At 36.9% G+C, this 27,380-nt stretch overlaps 1 protein-coding gene across 13 annotated transcripts in view; it reads right to left on the bottom strand.

The window, feature by feature from the left end:
• The window catches only part of TMEM117 (transmembrane protein 117), a 432,585-nt gene that overhangs the window by 161,992 nt on the left and 243,213 nt on the right, over positions 1-27,380 (bottom strand). The window lies entirely within an intron of this gene.

The raw sequence follows: 27,380 nt of genomic DNA, 5'->3' as shown, positions 1-27,380 counted from the left end.
TACTTATCATCTATTTTCTATTCCATATATTCCTTTCATTTATTTAGATATTTATCTAGATAAATAGGTTCTCTCTCTGGAGTAACTAGAAGCCAGCAACAAGCATCAGAATCACGGGAGCAAGGTTCCTATCACACATCTGCCGAGCCTCACCCCAGGGCATTCAGATCCCATTTGTCTGACGTAGAACCCAGGACTCTATTTTCACCAAAGTACTACAAATGATTTGCTACACACTCTTCATTGAGAACTGTGATTTGAAGGGATGATATTTTTGCTCTATATCTGTGTGTCTTAATAGCATAAGAAAATCAACAAAACAGGAATATTTCATGTAAAGTTAATTACTCTCCAAATCCAAAGTTGCTTTTTTCCAAAACCTTAGAGTTTTGGATGCTACCTTTTAAAAGTATTAGGATATTATGAAACTGGGTTGCCCATTTTATTAAATTCTTTATTTTGAGTGGCCATTTTATTATCGTTACTTTCCATCGATGGACATTTCTATAGTTCACACTGTGTACAGCTGATGTGGACCAATCCTTCGTCTACAGCTGGTCCTGATTCTCATTTCTGCTCATTTAATTATGAAATTTAATTGACTTTTGGCATAGGCCTGTGAAGCTTCTGTTAAAAAAGCCACGCTTGGTTGCTATTCACTTAAAAACAGGTAATCCTAGAATTTCACACATTTTGAGCCATCTCATCTAGCACATAGTTTCCAAGAATTTAAAAGGAATGATTTAAACTCTGGATTTTTCTCTGTAAAATAAATCTAATTTTCCTAAAATCACTTCTACATCCCCTTATAGTGATGCAGACAAGTTAATTTTCACAGCACTTCTAAGTTCTTTACTGTTAAAGAATAACAGTACATCACTGCTTTTCTTTGCCTGTTTAAGGTCTCCGAATCTTTTCTCCTTCCCCTTTTACGCAAAAGACCTTTAAGCATTGCAGGTTACTGAGATTTTTTTGTTGTTGCTCTGGAGGAATAGCAAGATAATATTTTATTTCTTCTTTCAAGTAGCATGCTGTCATATCCTTTTGTACATTACAAACAAGTTAATAAAATTCATGCTCATCATAACATGAGCCTAAGGTAAACACCTTTATTTCCCAGAGTATACTATTGTACAGAAGAAAACCTAACATCTTTTTAGCATCTCTAGCTTATCAAAGTCATTCTTATAAATCTTCATATATTTTTCATGGTGATAACTAATTCTTTCATACTGTAAATACCACTTTCTGCAATAACGCTTGATTGAAAGAAAGATTTCCAGCAAATAGATATTTCAAATAAGTATTAAGAATACAAAATAAGTCCATTCCTAATTATGGCAATGATCCAGACATGGGAGTCATTCACTCATTTATTCAATAAACATTTACTAAGAATTATCTGTGTGCTAAAGGGCTATTCTACATTCTTGGGCTATATTAATGAAAACAATATTATGGTATTTGAATTCTAGTGAGAGAGACAAAATTTAAACAATAAACATAATAAATAAGTTACATAATATGTTATAAGGCAATAAGTGAGATAGAAAAAATTGACCATGGTAAGACAGATGGCCGTGCCGGGGGGAGGCAGTAGCAGAAGACGGGAGTGGTTACAATTATACATGGAGTGGTAAGGATAAGCTTCATTGAGACGATGGCATTTGAGCAAAATAGACAGCAGGTGGGAGATGTTATGTACAAAACACAGAGCAGCAGGAGCAACAAGGCTTGTCACTAAATTCTACTAGTCTCTTCTATTTATCCACTGACTTCTGAAAACAAGAGTCAAGAAGTAACTGGTACCTGATGAGGAGTTCTTTGGTCCTCTCGTCCCCTGGAATGGCAATCAGGGCTGAGTTGCTCTAGAAACTAGAATAATCTGCCAATACTCTCAGATTCTCTGTACCAAGTTAAGGGGCCCTTGAATTAGTTAAGCAATAAGATACAGTAAGACTGAAACTGGTACCAGAAAAAAAAAAAATGAATCAGGATTAACCGCAAAGGGTAAGCAGAAAAGCAAATCTAAAGTCATTTATTGGAAGTTCAAATGCAAGATGATCAAAGTCATTGAAAGAGAAAACAGAACTGCAGGCCTAAAAGAGGAGCCCAAATCAGGAATAAGTAAAATCAGATATGGAGATGGAAGCAGCTTACATTGGCCAGGTATTTTAACGTGGTCTTTAAGGCCTGGGTGTACGCCTGCCTGCATCATTAGGTGTTCCCAACTATTTTAACTGTATTTTATAGCCCCTTTTCAAATACATTCTGGAAGAAGCTCTATGTGCCTTTTCTCCCCACAAACGCTAGGTTGGATTCTTTTACTTCATCTCTTAAGCCATTCTTAGATCCACCTAAAAAAAAAAACGATTTAATTTTACATCAGTTGCCTCTTGAAATAGAAAGTTAGCTATATTGATTCTTGCTTAGACCTAGTGGACAGACAGATCAATGCTAAATAAATCATTGGTTAGAGCTCCTTGAGTCAGTTAGGATCTTAGAGGGTTTCTCTGCTCAATACTTGTATACAAAACCCCTTACGTGAAGCAGCCATCCCAAAAAACAAATACAGATGGTCATATGGGGTTATTTCAGGACAGCAGATGATTGATGCTCAATTATTAGGACATAATGCTTTGCTGAGAAGCTGCCCATTTCTTTGCTTGATTAATTCTATTTATGATTCATGACCCAGCACAGATGTAGCATATACATTTCCTCCATTAAACAATGAGTTCCTCTAGGTTAGAGATCCCATCATATTCAATCTGAATTACCCCCAGACTTTCTTTGGTACATAGTATTATTTCAAAAAATTACTGAGTGCCAAGCATTAAAAATGAAGTCACTCACTCTACAGGGACTTTCAAATATTAGATAAATGATTAAACAAACAAATGAATATTAGGCTAACAGCATTAGTTCTGAAGGGCATAATATGAGAAAATACACATAGTCACAACTTCTGTTATAGGATATAACATAAAACAACATACTTTTAAAAAATAGGGTGTGAAAATTCTGCTTTGACAAATGTATAGATGAAAGGAACAGAAGAAAAATATTAAAGATAATGCTGACTTCGATTTTTTTCCCCTTTACCTCTGTCCATCTGGATTAGATGGATATAGGGGAAATAAATATGCAAATATAAAAATCTGGATACAATTAAAAAGCACATATACATTAAACAGTTTTAAGAAGCCTCCCTAGTGAAAGTCCATCTGTGCAAGAAACTAATATGTACTGGAAAACTTGACTGCCTTGAGAATTAAATGAGGAGGATGCTTAAATATAAAATTACTGCTGGTTTAGTATAAGATTATTTTATCCATACTCCCAGGTTCTCTCACGGCTCAAATCACTCCCGAGGAGTATGTTAGGTATGCTTAAAGAGAGGGTAGCTCCTTCAGTCCACCAGAGAACCACTGGCAAGTCGTACTCTCATGAATTGAAATTTTAGTATGCTTCCAAGCACAGAGCACGCACACAGAGTAACGATGCTTTGGGAGATTGGAGATGAAACTCATTTTGCTTTTCTAGTGCCATTATTGTCTAATTTTTTTACAAATTCATAACTTTCATGCGTTTTGGTTTTCTTCCACAAATCATTATAAATATAAAGCCAAGGAGGCTAAGGTAGCCCTTCCACTAGAAACAGTAAAATTACTCTTCCTAGATACACTACATGGCTACTCAAAATTATGTTAAACTAAGCAGAGTTCTGAATATTACCATATTTTTAAAAAACATATGTTCCTTACAAAAATAGGCTATTATGATAGCAAGTCATTCTCATTTTCACCTACCCTGTTCCATAGGAAAACTGGTTAAGTGTGACACAACAGATGGGGATGTTTGGCGGAAAGCAACTCACACAGGCACGCCTCCCTCTCTGCATCTTTCCATGTGCATTTAACAGCTCAGAGGCAGTTTGCAGAGTTGGCTATCAATTAAATAAACAAGTTGTAGAGTGAAGGATACTGCTCTCACTAGACTAACCTTTCTTGGTTTGCCACCCCTAGGTCTCTGGAGGATAAAATGTTCCGATTATTTTCACCGAGGCATAAAGTTTGGCGGGAAGGCAAGTCAGCAGAGGTTCCTTGACTCAGCTGTCAGTGCTGGTACTGGATGAGCGGGCTTCCCGTGATATCTGCAAGAGCAGACGTCAAAATCCTAACCACACCTTATTATCACAACTCCCAAGGACCCTTTTCACAAAAGTGGAGGTTTTGGCAGAGATTCTAGCCAAATCATCTCATGATCATTCTGCCTGCTGAAACACCCTTAGGAGTTCCTATTGGATATATATCATTTTCTGTCTCAGATTGCTACAGAACATTCTGGTGACCTATTTTAAAAGTGCTGCCTTGTGTTAGAATGAGTGGTAGGTGGCATGTGAGAAAAGTCAGTAATGACAACACTGTAAGAAAGTCAGAATTTACATGCGTACATTAGGTAGGTCTAAGAATGAGCGAGGGATCTAATGAACTGCTTTCTCAAACATCTATGAGATTCTTTCTTGCTGTGCATCATGTTAAACAGAAGTGGGCAAACCATTAAACAAATGGGCCCAAACCCATGATTTCATAGATCAGAGATGCTCTACCTGATCCAGAGAATAGAGTCCAAGTGTGCTATTTATAACATGTGATGAAATACTATATAAAATACAATACAATACTTGTATCATGTGAAGTAGGAATAATTTTACCAACTAGTACCACTGGACTAAGTTATACGAATACAATATAAGTTCACAACTATACACATGAGTTCATGAAAAAAATGCTTTTTGTTAAGCACCAGTGTCTTTTCCTAAATTTTTTTAATTGTTAATAATTTACTTTTCTCTTGTGGTTTTGTGGACTAGCTCTTCCTAGAAGACAAGCAATAGAGGTGGTGAAAGTCTGAAAGATAATTTATAAGATCAAACTTAAAATTATAAAATTTAAGTCACTGTACCTTTTCTGTAAACTGGCAAAAATAATCATTATCCAATTTTTCTGAATGGACATTTGGTTCAGCTCATTGACCTTAGCCCAAAAACCATTGTTCCTGCAACCATTCTTCCAGTAAACATGTTTTGTATGACTTCAAATGCCAGGCACTGTAATAGTCATTGAAGATGCAAAGTCAGACATGATATGAACCCTTATCAAAGACTTATTTAAGGCCTTTTTTTGAGGAAGATTAGCCCTGAGCTAACATCTGTCACCAATCTTCTTCTCTTTGCTGAGGAAGGCTGGCCCTGAGCTAACATCCGTGCCCATCTTCCTCTACTTTATATGTGGGATGCCTGCCATAGCATGACGTGCCAAGTGGTGCCATGTCCGCACCTGGGATCCAAACCCGTGAACCCTGGGCCGCTGAAGCCGAACATGCAAACTTAACCGCTGTGCCACTGGGCCGGCCCCTATTTAAGGCTTTTTCAGAGGAACATAGATAAGCAAATCAACGATTACCAGTGTATAATTTCAATGATGGTGTTATGCACAAATTATTATGGCAGCACAGAGCATGAGCATCTAAGTCATACTGAACCATATCAAGGAAAGCTTCCTGAAGGAGGTGACACAGTTATTTCAAAGAATGAGTAGGGCCCACCTCAAGGAATAAGGACAAGATCACTTTAGGCAGAGAGAGGGGTATAGGTAAAGGTTTGGGTACTGGGCATGGGAAGCTGTGCTTAAATATGGCTGGGACTCTACTGGTTTTTCCTTGTTGGCTGTAACAGATTAACACACATTTAGTGGCTTAAAACAACACCCAGTTACTAGTTCACAGTTGTGTATTTGGAAAATGAGGCACAATCTGGCTCTGCTGGTTTTCTCTCGCAGGTTTCACAAAGTCAAAAGCAAGGTATCTTCAGAATTCTGTTCCTTCCTAGAGGTTCTAGGGAAGAATCTGCTTCCAAGCTCATTCTAGTTGTTGGAAGAACTCAGTTCCCTGTAGTTGTAGGACTGAGGTCCCCATTTCCTTGCAGGTTGTAGTCTGGGGATCACTCTCAGCTTCTAGAAGGCATCTGCTTTCCTTGACCCCCTTCCTCCATCCTCAAAGCAAGCAATGATGGGTCGAGTCCTTCTCATACTTTGAATTTCTCTGAGCTCTCCTTCTGCCTCATCTCTCCTGTTACATCTCCCTGACTGACTCGTCTGCCTTTTTTATGTTGCTTTTAAGGGCTTTCGTGATTACACTGGGGCCATCCAGATAATCCAAGATAAACTCCCTATTTTAAGGTCAGATGATGAGTAATCTTAGTTCTATCCGGGAAGTCTCTTCAAGCAGTACCTTGTTTAGTGTTTGATTGAGTAACCAGGGGTCAGGAATCTTGGGGGAAGACTTTTAGAATTCCACCTGTTCAAGGGATGTGTGCTTTAGGTCTTGGGTTTGGGAAGATCTTGCTGGCTGTGAAGGAAGTAGCCAGGCAATGAATACATGGAAAAGCAGGGGATTCTGTCAAATGCAACTTTAGCCATCAGCTCCCTCACTTCCTATGTGCAGACACCAAGGCCAAACATATGGGCCCGCCCCTAATCACTTCCCCTTCTCTCACCACACTACTCAGTTGTATGTTAATCCTTTGTGACTTCATTCTTCATTCTTCATCCCATTTGTTAACCCATTTTCACTTGCATAAAACCATTCTGTGTGTTCTCTAGACCCAGAGAACTTACACTAGCTCTCTAGCTGCTTACACAAGGTCACAGCGTAGCACTCTCTAGGACTGTTCTGTTAATGTTTCTATCAAAACAATATAGTGATAACATTTGGAGTAGCAGGAACTAGGCAAAAACATGTTGAGCACATGCCTTTAGTACAGCTCAGTGCTTTATAATTAATCACATCCAGCTTCATGCCACCTAAAAAACATAAGTACCCTCAATTAACAACTAAGCAAAGTAAATAAGTATGCAAAATTACAAGATCAGCAAGCTCACTAAGACTACACCTCAGTGTACTGTGGCATCTGCAACAATTATATGGACAGACATCCAATAATAGTGAATGCCTGAATGAACAAGGATATATTCATACACCTACCAAATAACGTAATGCAGCCATTAATAATAATCCTCCCATATGAATGGGAAAAATATTAGAAATACACCAAAATTTAAACTGTTATTATCTCTAGCTGAGGATTATTAGCAATGGTTTTCTTTCTTCTTTATACATTTCTGACTATTCTAAATTCTATGATTTTATATATATAATAACAAAGCAATTGATGGTTATAAACGCTTATAAAGATGTCCACAAGAGTATTTTAACGTCCTAAAATATGAAAAAAATTTAAAGGTATATGTTATGATAGAGAAAGCAACTACTAAATCTGGAAAGTTATTTTAAATTAACAACTTGGATTAAAAGGATTTCTTGTTTATACATCAAAAAAAGTTATTTTTGTGTGTAAGACTGAGGTGCCACTGGTCAACTCATCACACTTCTGCCAATCAGTACAACCAGCCTATAAGATACCTTCAATCACTTGCTGAAATTTAGGACAACTCTAGGCATGTCAGGAGGTATATGCCTGAATTATCTATCAGGTTCTTTTCTGGGTTTTTGCAATAATTTTATGATGCCTCAAAACCTTTTAGTATGTGGAAAGGACGGGGTGAAATGTCAGGCAGTTCTTTTGTTACAGTTGCTGATAGAATCTTACTGGACAAGATAAAGGAATATGAGCTGCATGTGTTTTAATGAGGGGATATTGGTGATAATGATGATGGTGACTGTGGTAGAGATGGAAAACTGTTTACCAAAAATGTATGCTTTTCCTTACCAAGTATTGAGCTAACACTGGGAAGTAGCCACCAACCAGGGACCACATTTTCTGAGTCTTCGCTGCAGCTGGGTGAGGTCATATGATTAGTTCTCCCTGGTGGAATGAGAGCTAAAGTGATTTATTTCACTTCTAGGTCATGGTAGTTATGAAGTAGTATGGCTTTTCCACCCTCTTTTTATATTTTTCTACCTAAATAAGGAAGACATGAAGATCTTAAGGGATGGCTGAGCCCCCAGATGAAAAGAGCCTGGGTCCCTGAGTCTCAACATGGAAGAAAGCCATCTGCCAATCAAAAGAGCCTACACTGGGCTGCTATATAGCACTAAAATCTTGGAGTTAATGTTAGTACATCTAGTATCCCCCTAAATAACACAATGATGAAGATAGCTAGTATTAACTGAGTACTTACTATATGCCGGACATTATGCTAAGCAATTTACATACTCCATTCCAATTAAAGTGTTTCCCAGACTCTGAGATGTAGATGTGTTATTTCCTTTTAAAGGTAGGAATACCATAATGTAGAAGGATTGCATAATTTATCAAGGGTAATTAAAATATTACATCTTTTATGAAGTAGGTTTAGGAATCATGTCTAGGATCTCTCACTTTTCAAACCATGCTCTTAACTACAATGAGATATTTACAGGTTTGAAATTGGTTGAATGACCTTATCCAAAGAGTTTGATTAATGAAATGATGCTCACCTACAGGGAATGCTGAGGTTTAATACATCAATCAATGACTCGGATCACACACAATTCTATGCCTCAAACCAGCAAGTGACAGAGAGCTGGCAGAAAGGAGTAGACTAGATGAGAGTAAAGGATAAAAAGTACATATTAAAAGAATGCATAAATGGCCTGGATCTTACAAGTTAAAGTTAAATAAGGTTAAATGTAAGTTTCTATCATCATAGCCAATAAACAAATTACACAGGTACAGAACAGAAGAGGTGCAGCTTAGCTGTCACTTGGGTGACAAAGTATTGCTGTCAGTACATTCAATGTGGATCAATAAACTGATGTGATTATCAAAAACAAATGCAATCTTGGGCTAAATTAACAGTGTGTCTAAAACAGGAGAGGTGTCAGTATAGCTCTGTTCTGTTAATTCTGTCATGAAATACACGTTTTTAGAAATATATTGATAAAATAGTGAATGGAATATTGAGGCATCTTGAAGTCAAGTCAATTGAGAAATGACTTAAGTTGTAGATGCTTGCCCTGAGAAGAAAATACTTAGATGAATCATGTTATGTATCTTTAAATTTATAATAGCCTATCGTATGGAAGAGGAAGTTTTGCAACCGTCGGAATAATAATCACGAACTGTAAGTTGAAGAGAAGTGATTTCAAGTCACTATAAGGAAAAACATTCAAAGACTCAGACTTGTCAAGAGCTAAAATGGGTTTTCCCATGTGGTGATGAGATCTCCATCACTGGAAGCATGCAAGCCTAGACAATTCATTGGCACGGTTGTGGTAGAGAACAATCCAGTGAACATTGAAATTAATAAGATAATCATTACATTCTCTTTCGAAAGTGAGAAACTATAATTAAACAGATGATTTGTAACTATAAATTTTAATCCATTCCTATCCCTAATCAGTTCCCACTTTACAAATGGTGAAGATTAAATTATTAATAACTTTACTAAGGCATGATGAAGTGGGTAAGGCAAAGTTCTAAGAAAAAGAAGCAACGTGAGGAGTTTCAGTCTGAGTATACCCGGCTCACCACCGTTAATTAAATTTGCAACAATCTGCTTCCCTCTATTCACAGAGACACAGCCACAGGCAAACGTAGGACAAAAATAAGCTATAAATAAATAAATATTTCAATTACAGTCCAGGCTTGTGATTATGTGTGTAGAAAGAGTACATTGTTTTTAAGACTTAGGTGATGGGACTGCAAAGAGATCATTCATTTTTGTGTTGAGCCTTAAATAAGCTACAACAGCCAATCTTCTGTGTAAAGAAGAAAAGGAAGAGAGATGTTTAATATTTTGCCCAGCATATTGTTTTTTCATCTAGCAAAGTTTGCAGATTTAGATACTTGACTATTTAGCTCAAAATAGCTGTGATTCTTTCTGTTCGAAAGTAATATATCCCTCTTGAAATGGTCTGTACTGCATTGTAAATATAATGCTCCTACAAGGAACCTGTAAGAAACGGTCCTGGGCTTTCCGCTGGAAATGCTGCCGCTATCTCTTTAATGGTTTGTGGCTCGATTTTTGCTGATTTGAGAAATGCAGCTGGAGTAGCAGTTCGTCAACATAGTGACACGACTGCCTCAGGTATCTTATGAGTCATGCACAACTTTGCTCCTTTTCTTTCTGAGCTAGTCCTCCATTATTCCGTACCAGTCCTCAGTTACTATTTTTTTTTATATTCATAACGTTGTCACTCTCTTCCTCTGTTGTTTTATAAATTCTCTGAGGGCAGCATTTCAATTATCTTGAGACCATTTAGCATTTTCTCCATCACTAACTGGAATTCCAGTACTGGCAACCTCATAATGTGGAAAATGAAATGGCCATAGTCAAGTGAAGAGCACCAGATTTTAATTTCCATACAGGATTTTTTGTTTGTTTGTTTTGGTGAGGGAGATTGGCCCTGAGCAACATCCATTGCCTATCTTCCTCTTTTTGTTTGAGGAAGATTTTCCCTGAGCTAACATCTATGCCAATCTTCTTCTATTTTGTATGTGGGATGCTGCCACAGCAGGGCTTGATGAGTGGTACGTAGGTCTGTGCCAAGGATCCGAACCTGCAAATCCAAGACCACCAAAGCAGAGCACACAAACTTAACCACTATGCCACCGGGCTGGCTCCCATTCAGGATTATTTTAAAAGGGAAAAACACTTCCTTTTGGTTTCATAAACCAAATCTTAAGAGCTGAAGACAAGCTCTCTGCCCAATGTCCCCTGGACTCTGGGTTAAGTTACTTGAACTCTCTTCTTTCCCCACACATGTAAAGCAGAAAATTAGTCATTCTGCACAAATACCCTGGAGAGTCTATTAAATGCTAAACCATGTACAAGATGATGGGATCCATGGATTAACAAATCATAGCTCTTTCCACAGAGGAGTTCACAGTTTAATAGGGATCTCTATGCATGAGATCACTAGCCAACAAAGACTTCCACGCTTAAGCAATGATGAGACACCATTTATACATCTCAATTTAACAAAGATGTATTATTTATTCATTCCTTCATTCCACAGATATTTACTAATAACCTACTTTGTGCCAAACACTGTTTTAGGCGATGGGTATACAGCAAAGAACAAAAGAGATTATAAAAAAAAATCCTGCTCTAGTAGAGTTTAAATTCTATTACAAATGGTAATGTTCTTTTCTAGTTAGCCCTAACTGAGGCAACCACTTTCATATGCCAATGGTGAAAGCAAAAATTAGTAATAGTGTTCAAGAAGAAGTTTTGAAATATGTATAAGATTAAGCTTCTTCTTTCTTAAAAGTAAAACAAACAAAAAACATTCTTTAGCTCCATCTCTCTCTTGAGCTTCCACCTTATCTCTCTTCTTTTGCAAACATTTTAATAAATCATTTATGCTTGCTATTCCTTATCTTCACCTCCCACTTAACCCAACTATATCCAAACGATTTCTACATCATAACTCTGCTGAACCAATTTCATCCATATCACTAAAGACCATCCATTTCAATCAAACCCATAATCACTCTTTCAGTATTTTGCTTGCATGATTTCTCAGCAGCATTTGTCACTGTTGGCCATGCTTTCCTTTTTAAAATTCATTGTCCTTTGCTTCCTGATATCATTCTTCACATTTACTCCCATTTGTGTTGTCAGTCTTTATTAATCCACCTTTTCCAGCTCTACATCCTTTTTCTAACCAAAAGTGGTGGCATTCCTTGGGACTTTATCCTAGGCTGTCATTTTTACCTCACTCTACACTTTACGCCCAGGAAAGCTCACCAACTCGCATGATGTCTATAATCATCTGTAGGCCACAGATGTCACATTATGCATCTCCAACACTGTACTCTTGCCTGAGTTCTAGGCCCTCAGGCCTGGGCTGGTCTATCTCACCTCTTATTTGATATTTACATTTATGCATCTTTCAGCCATCTCAAACTCAACATCGTAATCCCCATCCCCACTCCCAAGAAACTCCTCCTCCTCCAATGCTCCCTGTCTTGGTGAATGACACTAAAGTCTACTCACTTTCACAAGCCAGAGACCTGGGAGATCCTTGGCTCCTCCCCATCTCAATACTCACCGCTAGCTATCACAAAATCTCACCAATCCAACCTCCAGAATATCTCTCAGATATGTCCCCTTCTTTCTGTCTCCACCGTAACCACCTTAGCACAAGCTCCATCTTCTCTGGCCTAAACTCCTAACTGATATTTCTGCACTGACTCTTCACTCTCTCCAAAATATTCTCCATTTTCCTGCCAAAGTAGTGAGCAAATCTGCTTCAGTCATTTCTTATACCCTTAGAATTCAAAATAGTTAGATTTTTAATAAAATCTTTAAAACGTCATCCTTCAACCTCTCCAGATGTATTTCCCCCTCACTCCTGCTGCTTTGGCCAAAACTGGGTGACTTGAGGTCCTTGTATTTCTCTGAATCTTTGTCTTTGGATCTTCAAACATTCTGTTCCTTCTCCCTGAGACTCCATGCTCCTGTTGCCAATACTACTCTTCAACCTGCTGACTGACTCTCATTCTTCAGGTGCCATCACTTCTTAAAGAAACCCTACCTGACTTGCTTAGTTTCAGCCAGGATTTTCTGCTATGTGACAATCTCATTATATAAATTCTGTACAATGCTTATCAAAATGCTCAACTCATAATATATTTGTTTCCCGTGCTAAATTGTAAATTCCATGAAGGTAAGAACCATGCATGCATATCTTGTAAGTGTATTCCTAGAAACTAACACAGTACTAGTTATAAAGCACACATTCAATACATTTTTGTTGAATGATAGAGGAACAAATAAATGAATGAATGACTATCTTAATGGTATTCAAAATTCTGGCCTAACAAAACCCAAGATAAAGAAAAAAATATAATAGAAAAAATTCCATTGCTATGTTATATATTAAAGCAAAAGAAGTATGCTACCTAAAGCAAGGAATAGTAAGGTATATTAGAGCAGAGGTTGGCAAACTCTTTTTGTAAAGGGTTAGATAGTAAATATTTTAGGATTTTTGTTCTATACAATCTCTGTCACAATTTCTCAACTCTGCCAATGTAGCATAGAAGCAGCCACACACAATATGTAAACAAATGAGTGTGGCTGTGTTCCAGTGAAACTTTATTTACAGAAACCAATAGTAAGCTGGATTCGGCCTGCGGGCCATAGTTCTCTGACCTCTTTATTAAAGTATATCCATGTGATGGTACATTTGTCAGTCTTTAAAAAATAGTTCCAAAGTGTGTTCAATAACATGCTGAGATCATAATGTCAAGAAAAATGAGACACTGCAAACTGTACACAGAGATTTAATTAATGTGTTTAAAATATTTGCATGGAAAAAAAGCCTGAAAATAAATAAACCAAATGCTAAAGGCAGCTACCAATTAGTCACAGAGGTAGAGAAAATTGCTTTCTCTTTCACCCTTTCTGAATTTTATTAAATATTAACCACTGCTTTTACATTTATACATAAATATGGATTGCATCATTTTAATAGCTAGGACAAATAAGTATTAAAGATACTTATAAACAAAGAAAATTCATCCATAAATAGCTAGAAGAAAATATAGGGAAAATACTTATCTGAGCTCTTGATAAAGGAGAACTTTCCATGCTCAACATTTATGAAAGAAATTTCAAAGAACAAAGTGAAATATATAACAACATCCAAACTAAAAATTTTATGAAAACAAATACTTAAAGTACCAAAAATAAATTGGGATGTTTTGTGCAGAAAATAGACAGATGAAACATTAATATATTTTCCATATTAAGAACTGGTAGATAACAACAAGAAACATTCCAGTGTTCTAAGTAATCAAAGGATAAATGTCAAGTAGACAACTCATGAATTACATACATCTCACAAATGTATGGAAAAATGTGCATTCTAACTCAAAGGCAATCAGACTAGACACCAGGGCAAACGGCCTCCAACTCTAAAAATCCATTGATAAAACAATTATATCCTAATCAAAATACATGAAGTTTTTACATTGATACAACAAGAACAGGCTACTTAAAAAGGTGACAATTTGAGAACAAGAAAGATTTTGAAACTTATCAAAAAACTTATCCTATAGGTAAGTATACAAAAGTAAAAAAAAAAAACAAACAAAAATAGAGGCAGCGTTATGGTTGAATTATGGTCCCCCAAAAGATATGCTGAAATCCTATCCCCCAGAACCTTGGAATGTGACCTTATTTGGAAATAGGGTCTTTGCAGATAGAATTGATTAAAATGTCCTACTGGACTAAGGTAGGCCCTTAATCCAACATGACTGGTGTCCTTATAGGAAGAAGAGGGACACAAGGAAGCACAGGAGGATCGCGATATAAAGATCTAGAGATTCGCAGGGAGAAGTCAGCCTTGTGAAGATGGAGGCAGAGATGGTCTTAGCAAAAAAGTTACTGTCTCAAGAGACTGTCTCTGGCCATCCTCTAAGTTAACATCTTGTAATAGTCTCTACTATGGTGCTCAGTTTGTAACATAGAGAATATTAGAGTGGAGGGGAGTCTAACTTAAGACAGTCAGAGAGAGCCTTTTGAGAAGGTGACATGTTGGCCCACTGAATGAGCAAAAGATTTTTATTTGATATTAAATACTATTGCTAAGAAGCATGGCTTTGGAGAAATCTTTCAGGAATCAATTTGGCTAAGTGAGTTAAGAGGCTTAAAAGATATGTTTTCCATAAATAAATGGGGGAGAAGAGAAAATTCTTCTTTTCCAAAGAAGTCTAATGTATAAACAAGGGAAATGCAAAATCAGCATTCGGCAAACACAACAGTTCTAATTGCTTCAGGCAAAATCCACTAATGAATGCTAAAATTAGTGGGCAAAAATTTGAGGAGATATAAGATATTTGTGTAGTCTCTAAGTTATCTTTCCCAAGATTTTTATTAATGACAGAGAGAAAATGCAGAACTCTGGATCAGATCTTAAAACAGAAGAAGACATTAGTGGAAAACTGATGAAATTTGAATAAGGTTTGTATTTAGTTAATAGGGTTATAACAATGTTAATTTTCTGGTTTGTATAACTGAATTATGGTTATGTAAAACATTAATATTAGGGGAAGCAAGTTAGAGGGTACAAAGGGACTCTCTGATTATTTTTGAAACTATTTTGTCAGTGTAAAGTTATTTCAAAAGAAAAAGTTTAAAACAAAAAGAAATTTTTAAATCACACGGAAAAGAGAGCATTGATCCATCAGGGTGTAAAATTCACTGGTTCTCACTCCAGAAGACAGAAAGGACCTTGCCTGGTTCTTTACACCTTTCTTGGCCTAAAATTAATGTTCACATGTCTATATAGAAAATGCAGGTTAAAAAAAAGTTCATCTTGAAAAAAATAATAAAATTTGAGGTCTCACACTGCCTGATTTAAAAAATTACTACAAAGCTACAGTAATTAAAATTGTGTGGTACTGGCATAAAGAGAAACATATAGACCCACGGAATAGAATAGAGTCCAGAAATAAACTCTGGAATATATGGTCAAATGATTTTCTACAAGGGCACCAAGACCACTCAGCAGGGGAAGCAGAGTCTTTTCAACAAATTATGCTGGGAAAACTGGATATCCACACGCAAAAGAATGAAGTTGGACCCTTACCTTACATCATATAGAAAAATGAATTCAAAACGGATGAAAAACCTAAGTGTATAAGAGCTAAAGCTATAAAACTTTCAGAAGAAAACAGAGGGGAAAGCTTCATGACATTGGATTTGGCAATGATTTCTTGGATATGACACCTAAAGCACAGGCAATAAAAGGAAAAACAGTTAAATTGGACTCCATCAAAATTAAAACATTTTGTGCATCAAGGGGTATTATCAACAGTGAAAGGCAACCCATGGAATGGGAGAAAATATTTGCAAATCATATATCTGATAAGGGGTTAATACCTACAAGACATAAAGAACTCCTACAACTGAACAACAGAAAACAAACAACATGAGTAAAAAATAGTCAAAGGACTTAGACATGTCTCCAAAGAAGATATATAGATGACCAATAAGCATGTGAAAAGATGCTCAACATCACCAATCATTACGGAAATGCAAATGACAACCACAACGAAATATCACTTCACTTTCAATAGGACAACTATTATTTAAAAGAAATATAGACAATAACAAGTGTTGGCAAGAATGAAACCCTTGTGCATTGCTGGAGGTAATGTAAAATGGTATGGTTGCTGTAGAAAACAGTATGGTGGTTCCTCAAAAAGTTAAACATAGAATTTCCATATGATCCAGCAATTCCACTTCTGGGGAAAGAATTGAAAGCAAGGACTAGAAGAGATATCTGTACACCAATATTCCTAGCTGCATTATTCACAATAGCCAAAAGATGGAAACAACCCAAATATCTATCAGTAGATGAATGGATAAACAAAATGTGGTATCTACACACAATGGAATATTATTCATTCAACCTTACCAAAGGAAGGAAATTCTGGCACATGCTACAACATCGATGAACCTTGAGAATATTATGCTAAGTGAAATAAGACAGTCACAAAAAGACAAATATTGTATGATTCCACTTACATGAACTACCTAGAGCAGTCAAATTCATAGAGATAGAAAGTAGAATAGCACTTGCCAGAGGCTAGGGGTTGGAGAAAATGGAGAGTTATTGTTTAATGGATATAGAGTTTCATTTTGGAAAGATGAAAAAGTTGTGGAGATTAATGGTGGCGATGGTTCCACAAGAATGGGGATGATTAATGTCACTGAACTGTACATTTTACAGTGGTTAAAATGATAAATTTAATGTTATGTATATTTTACCACAATACAAGAATTTAAGTACATATTTTTTGGTTCAAAAGTTCTAATTTAGGGGGCCGGCCCCATGGCCGAGTGGTTAAGTTCGCGCGCTCCGCTGCAGGCGGCCCAGTGTTTCGTCAGTTCGAATCCTGGGTGCGAACATGGCACTGCTCATCGAGCCACGCTGAGGTGGCGTCCCATGTGCCACAACTAGAAGGATCCACAACGAAGAATATACAACTATGTACCAGGGGGCTTTGGGAAGAAAAAGGAAAAAAAAATAAAATCTTTAAAAAAAAGAAGTTCTAATTTGGGGAATATGTATCAAGAAAATAACACGAAAAATTGAAAAGCTTCACACACAACATTCATCATTATTTAGAACAGCACAGCCCTGGAAAGAGCCTAAATGCCTCACAATGAAATAATGGTTAATTGAACTAGGTTATGATCACAGAGTTATGATGCAGTCATTAAAGAGATCTTAATAACAATGTGTAAAATGCTCACATTATTATGCCAAATAATATAATTTAATATAACATTAAAGTGTAATAATAATAATGTACAAACGCATAAAAATTTTAAAAGAAATCAAATGTTAACTGTGATTTTCTCATGGAGATAGGAATATGAGCGAATTTTTTTCCTTCTTTTTTATTTTTCATTGTTTCAATAACACCCATATATTTCTTGTACAAATAAAATGCTTTTGGAGAAAAATAGTCACAGCAGAAGGTTCTCCAAGGCAGCCATCAATCCTGCAGATCCGGGATTTTTCTACTTACTGTAACTGAATATAGGAACTTAGGAAATAAAAAGACAGTCTGGAACTTTCAAGAGGAGAGTAAATAATTTTTCTTTTACTTCTGACTCTGCTAAGCACTGAACTACACACCTGTGTTGTGTGTATTCTGACCTGTAGTAGGTAATGCAAACCTCAGAACTGCTGCTTGGACACATCATTTTCTTTCCTCTTCTGGGGAAGAAATGAAGACTCAACAAGGCTACATAACTTACTACAGAGAGTGGCAGAGCTGAAGCCAGAACCCAGATGATCTGATTCCACAGTTTATATTTTTTCTATATTGTAAATCTCCAATATTATTGGGGCAAGAGGACAGTGCCTAAGCATCTGAAAAGCTGTATTGGTCTGAGGGGGGTTATTTAATATAAGACAAATTCTATACATCTAATAGGGCTACAATGCATTCTGTATTGTTACGCTCAAGGATTTGACAGCAGAACTATTTATGGAGATATTCACTATGGTATACAACAAATTAATCTCTAATACAATAAAGTACATTCTAATGCATATAACTTCACGTAAAAATACATTCAGAAAGAAATAGTCTAGGAGATATCCTAGTGTATGGATCTCAAACTTCTGGGAAACTCAAGTAGAAGAAAGATGTAAGAACCCTACAGAACACGTGGCAATCTTTCTAAGAATGTCTATTTGACAAACATTTATTGAGCAACTACAATGGGCTAGATACAACACCAGTATGGAGACAAAAATTATAGGCTTTAAATTTTGACAGACTCTGGTTATGTTTTTAAGTTATTTCCCTGTTTGATAGGAAGTCTTGCAAACTTGAGTAGGGAGGCTAATTTCAAAGAAAGAGTACTTGGAGAATTCTGTGCTGAAATTGCTCTTATTCATTCAATAAGGAAGAAGATTTTGCAGAATGCTTACATTTTTGTGAACAGAAGAGTGACTAGAGGACTAATAAATATAATCTTTTAACTGCAAGGCTTGTAGCCACATGGCCACATTAGTAGTAAAACATGTTTATTTGAGAAAAGTTGATTTGTCTACTTAGAAACAGCCCTGTCTTGTGTAATTCACCCCATAGAGACTGAACTCGTTGCTAACCTGCAAGCATTGTCAATGTTTAGGCTCACGAGCCCCTGAAGATGGTTTGCATTAAGGAGATTCAAGTTGACTTTGGCATATCTGGTCTAAACACAACATGAAAGTTCATTCCTTCCACAAAAATTACTGGAATAACCCCTCAAAATGTTCATTTTTGTAGCTTGAGGGTGTTTTTTACTCAATCGAAGGTGTTAGCACTATAGCCACGTGGTTAAAATATACCATCCAAACCCTGGTTTAAGCGATTCTCAATAGTACTGACAGGTTCTGTGTTCATACCTTCTGTTTCCACTGTGCACCCTACCAAGACTAAGACTGCTAGCCCCTAATTCAGAAATCCTCATTATGCTCCAGAGCTTAAGAAATCTTCCCAGGTTATTTCTTCCATTTCAAAACTCTCATTCTGTATTTCCATCCTGTCGTCTTTGACCAGGGTTTTTGTCCAGGTGCTCCGAATGGTACAGTTCTGTGGCTTTGGTTTATGTTTCTACCCCTTGGTTCTGTCAGGTCTCTCTCATCCCACTGTACATTCCATTCATTCCAGGACCATGGGGGATGGAGAAGGCATTACGCCCAATCCCACTCTAGCTCCTACCCTATGCCCCCAGGACTGTTGGGAGTCAGTTCAATTAACTCGAGATCCCTTTCATCTGGGAAGGGAGAAAATGAAATTGCTGTAATCTAAGGCTCAATGCTAAATGAAAACAAGAAAACACTTGACAAAAAATCCAATTGACTTGGCGTATTATGATGTATGGCTTCAATAATTATAAATGCCATTAGATTAGATATGCGTGTCTTAAAATACAAAAAGTAATCAGGATGCTACCTAGAATGTTACATTTTAGAGCTCCCATGTCTGAACACTGGCTAATCAATGGTAATGCAACAATGCTATTGAAATTAGTACGTTTGGGTGACACTCACCATTTCATTCTGAGAAGAGTCAGTAAAACAGTTTTTTCAATCACCATTCTGGCTTAAGTCAAATAGGCTTAGTTTTTCTCTTTTCATATTCGAATGCTATAAATTATCACAAATAAAACTGGTGACTATCAAAAATCTTTATCATACTGCTTTCAAAAGTGTCACACATCTATCTATTGCTTCTAAGGCAAAGCACGCAAAGAAAAGAATTTACTTACTGACTGATTCTGTTATCTTCTTGTAACTTCAGTGAAAGATCATTTCAGAAATGCAGACTTAGCTAGAGATAGTAATTTTATGCTACTGTTTGATAAAGGTAGAGCTCATGCTGAAAAAAAGTTCATTTTAGAGCATTTTTAAGCTCTCCGTGTCCCTAAATGTTACGTCATGGAATCATCTTGCGGACAAAAGGTATTAAGAATGTATGAAAAGCCTCAGTGAGCAATTTAAAAATGATGCAGTCACTGCTGAAGATTTGTAATCTTATTTCTTAAGTGCAGCTGGTATCTAGACTTCTGTTAAAATGCAAACATTATGGATTTGCTAAATTGTTCTCTTTCTTCCAAAGAATATGTAAACTTTGTAGCAAGCCATCTCTAAAGTTTCCCAGCTGATTTCAAATGGTAGATGCCTTCTCCAAGACTCTTCAATAGACACGGAAGTGAGCCAGAAGAGAGGGCTAAGGCTGCACAGGAGGCGTCCTTGGTCCACAGGCTGGTACTGTAGGAATTACCCATATGGATTTACCCAATGCTGCTGACCAGTCAAAATACACTGATAGCATCAGTGAAAACTTTTCTAGGGTACAAAAATCACTCGGAAGAAGCTTTTTAAAAAATCTTTGATTCAATAATTATTTTTTAAATCTTTTATTCAATTTATTTAAAATAAGAAAAAAACAGTTCACCCATTTCTCCCACCCCTTGCCTCTTGCAACTACCAATCTGATCTTTGCATCTATGAGCTTGTTTTTTGTTTTATTCTTCATATAAGAGAGATCATATGGTACTTGTCTTTCTCTGCTTGACTTTTTTCACTTAACAGAGTTCCCTCAAGGTCCATCCACGTTGTTGCAAATGGCAAGATTTCATTCTTTTTTATGGCTGAATAATATTTCATTATATAAATATATATCACAACTTCTTTATCCATTCATCCATCCATGGACACTTAGGTTGTTTCCATATTTTGGCTATTGTAAATAATGTTGCAATGAACATGGAAGGGCATATATCTTTTTGAGTTAGTGTTTTTGTTTTCTTGGGATAAATACCCAGAAGTAAAATTGCTGCATCATATGGCAGTTCTATTTTTAAGTTTTGCAGGAACCTCCATACTGTTTTCCATAGTGGCTGCACCAATTTACATTGCCACCAACACTGCACAAGGGTGACCTTTTCTCCACATCTTTGCCAACACTTGTTATTTCTTGTCTTTTTAGTAAGAGCCATCCTAATAGGTGTGAGAGGATATCTCATTGTGGTTTTTATTTGCATTTCCCTGATGATTAATGATGCTGAGCAAAAATAATTAATTTTTAGAAAGGCAAGCATGTAACACCCATCAGAAGATCATATAACTAAATGCACATTAGTCTACCTTTATGAAATGGTGGCAAGATGATATCAGAGACATTTTCAATGGAATTTCAATGGAACAAGTGTAAGGGCCACTGCGTGATCAGTATTCATTCAATCTGAGAACTATCATAACCTCATTTATGTACTCATTCATTCAGTCTTAATGCTCCAGTAAACAGATACATCTGGAAGGAATAGGAAAAAAAGGAGACGATATAATAGCAACTTGTGAGAGCAGTAAGGTTTTGGCAACATAAGCTTCTGAACCAGGGCAGCCCCAGCAGCCAATTAATAGATATGCATTAGGTCAGATCATGAGGAGCAAAGAGACAAGTTGAGTGACAGATGTAGGAGTAGCTCTAATGGAAAAGATCAGAGACAAGTTGTTTTGTCCAACACTACTCAGCTCTAGGGAGGGGGAAAAATGCACCGTTAAGTCAGGGTGGCAACTGCCACTCCTGGAGAGAACTCAGATTGTTTCACAGAGGAGTTGTAGGAAGTGGGGAGAGTGGGACCAAGAGGCAGCACCCAGCCCAAATTTGTACGAAGGTCTAAAGAAGGGACACTGTGTCAACTGTTGTAGAAGTGAAGGGGCATTTGAAGGACAAGGTGGACCACAAACGCTCCATCCACATATAGTGCTTAAAGTTGCTGTGCTTCTCTTCTTATATCTCTGACTATTCATTCTCAGTTTCATTTTTAGTTATTTTTATATGTAGTTCTCTAGAATGTCCATATTCTCTGGACCTCCAATATAGCATACTGTTTTTCTCACTCTTTAATCTCACTTTAGTGAGTTTCAAATAACAGAGCTTTCAAATAATAGACACATTCTGATGATTCCCAAACTGTATAGAGTCCAATTTAATTTCTATATCCAATTGTTGCCTATACTCCTCTACCCTGATGTTCCCTAGATGCTTCAGATCAACATGGATAGTTTGATCTCACCACCTCCCTCACCACATAATTCCTACCTTCCTGAATTACGGATCTTGGTGATCAGGATTTAACACATCACCTGGCACAACTAGGCATTCAATAAAAATTAATCAATGAATTAATCTACCATAACCATAAATCAACAAGAATAGGGAGTAAATATAAAGGACAGCGAACAGAAGGATGGAAACTAAATGATACTATTACTATAGTAATAACAATAGCTAAGATGTAGTCAGTGCTTCCTATGTGCTGGGCATTTTTCTAAGGGCTCTGCCTGCATTAACTCCCTAACGCCCTTAATCTATATGCTATTGAATGTTAACTACTCAGCATGTGCTAGGGTGTGTCAACGCACACATGCATTTAGAAATGAGAGCATAAACAATTCTACTGATTTAATTCACAAAACTCCCATAAAGTGGACACTGTTCTTACTTTCCTTTTAAGGAAATGGGAGCAATAAAAACAACAAGAGCAGCTAGCATTTATGACAGTCTGCTGTGACCCACGTTCCATGCTAAGTACAAGGATGTATGTATCCGTTCACCTTACTAACAGGAAACTAAGGCCCAGGTCATAGAATTTCTAAGTTACAAGATTGAAATTTGAACCCAGCTCTAGGTAAAATTCAACATTCTTTCCACTACAAATTTAAAAAGGTTAACTCATCTTTATCGTTTTTTTTGTTTATTAAGATAGGGACATACACAACAAACTTCAGAAACCTTTTCATGAAAACACAGTTATAACCACAAACTTCCAGGGATTAAGTTGCACTATGCTAAATGTTAAGTAGGGAAAAAATGTATTTTTGGTGTCAAATAAAAGAGGTCTTACTCAACATCCATAAATAACCCCATTGCCCAAGGCTCATGAAACCTCTTGATCATAATCAATAACTGTGTAACCTTTGGCACACAATGTGTCCATTTCTTCAACTATAAAATGGGAATAATAGTAAATATACCTAATAGTATTGGGTCTAAATAACTCAACAGATTTAAAAAATTTAGAAGTGGTTCTGACACAGGCACTCAATAAATTTTATACGTTGTTGTTACTATGACAGCTACTATAATTCCTTTTGAATCACCAATATGAATTGGGGCATTGACAGATTAATTTCTTAAACAATACAATGAAGTCCAATATTATTCAATAGTTGTAATCCTGGAGAATTATGTATAATTCAAATTTTTAATAAAATGAATAGCACTTTCTTAAATTAAGCTTCATTGATGGATTACTATACACTGTAATCAAGCATTCCCCTTTATCATTTATTTTTTTAAATAAAATTGTTAAAAGGGAAGGGAAAAGTGGAGAAACCTGGATTTTTTCTTTCTTTTTTTTTTTTTTTTTGCTGAGGAAGATTCGCCCTGAGCTAACATCTGTTGCCAATCTCCCTCCTTTTTTGCTTGAGGAAGAGTAGCCCTGAGCTAACATCTGTGCCAGTCTTCCTCTATTTTGTATGTGGGTCATCACCATAGCACGGCTGACAAGTTGTGTGGCTTCGTGCCTGGGATCCGAACCCATGAACTCAGGCTGCAGAAGCAGAGGGTACCGAACTTAACCACTACACCATAGGGTCGGCCCTGAAACCTGGATTTTTATAGTAACTTTCTGTATGTGAATTATATAAATATGTGTATATTTACATACACACACATATATACATATAGAAAAACTTTACTTAACACATGAACAAAGTAATTAGATGATCAATAAAAGGACACAATTGATTTGGTGATTTAAAAGAGTTAATGCTGCTTACAGATGCATGAGCCTTACTCCAGGGAGCGGCTTGGCCATCTACACATTCTCAGTATTTATTTTTATCCCTGGAACACCTTCAGGAAATGTCATGCTGTTTTCCAGGTTGGTGGCAGGGTCCTGCTAATTTACAATCTGCCACTTCTCTCTCAGTCTTCCCTTGGCCAGGGTTTTTGTGTTTTCATCCGCTCTCTGATCTGAAACTAGGAACCTGGGTGGAGACTGGCGTTTCCCTAAATTGCCGACATTTGTTTCTGTGCCGTCTCTGTCATTTCCACATCAGCACTTTGTTCCTCACCAGGCATCTGGAGCTTGGATTCTTTTTTTAAGTTACTTTTAGTACCTCAAGAACCATCCCAATTAAGTTCATTCTGTTGATGATCTCAACAAAGTTACAAAGTAATTAATAATAATTTTGTCAGCATTTTTACTTTTAATAATATGTTCAGGGACAACGGTAAACATATTTTAGGGGATCAAGTGCTAATTCACAGGCATGCAGAAATTATATGCCTCACAGTTTGACATCAAATCTTGTGATTATCTGGCTGCACATTATACTCATGAATTTCAAGCATGGATGGGCAAACCCTTCATTAAAAATTATGGACCCACTGTTCAGGGAAAAAAAATGCCAACATCAAAAGTGAGACTGGCATTTGGTAAGCTTTCAAAAGAACAGCTCTGCAATTGTTTCAGCCTGATTAACCATTCACACCTTTGCATTTTAGAAAACTAAACCATCTGCAGTTTTTGCTTTTTTTTAAAAAAAAGGTTTTTAAGGTGTAAATAATGTGATTGGACATTGTAGTCTGTTGTTTCTGCAGGAAAAGAGAACAAGAGCTAGTGTCCAACAAGCTGGCAAGTAACGTTTCTCAAAGGGGAGGAAAAGCCAAGAAGAGGGCAGGGATTTGAAGGCAGGATCAGACACCACATCTGAAGAGAGCCACTTAACATTCTGAAGCTCTACAGGTACCAGCCTTTCACATTCAATAGCCACAATAATTGGTGATTAACAATGATTGCCACTCACTGCCCCCACTGATGAAATGTTATTCCAGGACCTACACAATTCCCTCCAATTCTCTCTCCATTAAATATTTTCCATTTACCCCCCTCCCATCCCAATCATCCCAATTACCGCAGACTTCCCCACACATCTCTTCCTCTCACTAGCACTAGCATCACACACGCATCACCCCAGTCTCTTAGGCTGTTGGCATCTTGTACTATGTAACCCTTGCTCCTCCTTGCCACCTTCCTTCTCCACTTGCACATTAGCTACAATCTGTCAGCCAGCTGTACCACAGCAAGGATGCCAAAGAGCAGGTCAGACACTGACAGCTATTGACAACACGGTCAACAATCATTTTTCCTATTGTCTAGAATCTCTGTAACTGACTTTTTCAGGACTTGCTAATTTTTTTTGAAAGTTCCCAAATGCAATTTAATTTTTACAATATTTCTAAAGTTTATTATTTTCCATCTGCATTAAAACACCCCATACCCAACATTTAAAACTCAACAATATATCATTAATTTTTTTAGGATGCCATGGCAACCAAAGAATAAATTTGAATTTGAATAAAAGAACTCAGCCTCCCTTAAAAATCTTCTCTTAGCTGAGAAGAATAGTAATATAATTTTATGTGGAGCCTTGTCAAGTGCTTTCAAGAAATGTCAAACTATATTTTTTGCCATGGAGTTTGCTTAATCCCATAAGACTCTATCTCGCCTTTATGTTGACAAATGAACAGTACTGGAATATCAGGGATCTGAGCTTCTGTCAAGATCCACTTCACATCAAAAGTTGTTGTTCTTGCGCAGCTGTTTTCTCAAAACTTCCGAATTAAAATCTACATTTACCTTACCTTATGATTCCCCTGAGTTTGCTAGTGAATTCCTTTGTTGTCACACCTTAATTGACTCCAAGCTTTACTTTTCTAGACAAGTCAGTGAACTGTTCTAGAAACATAACACAGCAGGAAAATCAGAGGAGAGGTTCCTGATCGTTGTCATTGACTAGGAAAATGCCATTTTTACTCATCTGCTTCCAAAGTTTGCTTCCTGAATGGCATGCATGGGCCAAATTCCCTCCCTTTTATATGTTTCTACATAAAATCCATTTTAAAGAATATAAAATTAGTATTTTAATAAAATCTGCAACCTGGACTATACTAAAATAAACAGTACTAAAAGTGTATGGCAAGAAAACTATTTAAATGAGGGTCTTATTTTTACCTTTAATACAGGTAAAGCAACTCTAATACTATTTGGAACTCAGGGCCCATCAGAAGGGACAATTATGAGACAGTTTTTAAGGCAGTTAAAAGCTCAAATTATCTACTTTGTGTCAAGATTATATTTTAAAATTCAGCATTTTTCAACACTGCTTTTTAGTCACTTATTTTAGCAAATAGGGACTATGATTTATCCAGTCAAGACTATCTTGTCATCTTTTGGAAAGCATATCTGAAATATAAGTATTCCTTAAAGAACATAAACTTATTGTGAATTTTCATCACTAAACATAATTTATATCTTAATTCCTATAAGCAGTGGAAATTCTGGCAAGTGACATAACATTAACATCAGGTATATTTATAATTTAGAGAGACCTACTTAAAGCTGACCTCATTAAAAAGATCCTCACTTAAATATGTGGGGACCTGGAGTTGGCCACCCCAAGATATGTCTCTTTGGCATCAGGATTATTTGAGGCTCATTGCTTTTGATAAACTGGGACAGGGAAGGAGGCTCTGAGGAATGGAACTTGCCCTTCCTTAGGACACATTTACATTTGTAAGGTAAATCTCTATCTGTAAAAGCTGCCTCCCTCTCTGTACCAGGAAGAAGAAAGGAGATGACCTACTCTCCAAAACTCTTAATCAATACCAAAGGCAAGGACTTAAAATCTGCATTTTATTGTGCTAGTCTGGTAACCTCCTGTAACTGACTTCCCTCCCCCTCCCAACGTTGGCATCTCCTTAAAGATTAAGCATCTTTCTTTAGGCTGGGAACCGATTGCGGCACTCATCTGTGACACCCCCCAGCCCGAGGCAACACACCTGCCACCCTGCGGCGCTCACTGAGACAGCAGACCTATCTGCCGTTTCCATCAAGCGCTGTGCTGACAGAGCAGCCTCGTGACTATTGTAAAAGGGACTTTTCAATCACATGTGAAACACCCCGTTTGGGGGCTATATAACCACTATGTGCACCCCACTTCTTCGGTGCCCTTTCTTCCTTCGGGAAGAAAGGCCCCGAGCCATGGTTCCTCATTAAAGCTTTGTTTAATTTTCTCTTGCTATTCTGTCTCATGTGAATTTAATTCGTTCTCCAGCCAGACGAACCCCCATTTGGGGAGAGGAAATGTCCTCCTCCCCTACAAATACATAGTTTGCTATGAAAAATAGTGACTATACAATCTTGGTATTAGTTCCTGTTTGGCTGAGCTGTGGGAATGACAGTAGAGCAAAAATAAAAAGATGTTAAAATTAGTAA

The sequence above is a fragment of the Equus caballus genome, chromosome 6, assembly GCF_041296265.1.
Source record: "Equus caballus isolate H_3958 breed thoroughbred chromosome 6, TB-T2T, whole genome shotgun sequence".
NCBI lineage: Eukaryota > Metazoa > Chordata > Mammalia > Perissodactyla > Equidae > Equus > Equus caballus.
The sequence above is the reverse complement of the archived record's forward strand: the minus strand, read 5'-3'. Positions and strand labels throughout refer to the sequence as shown.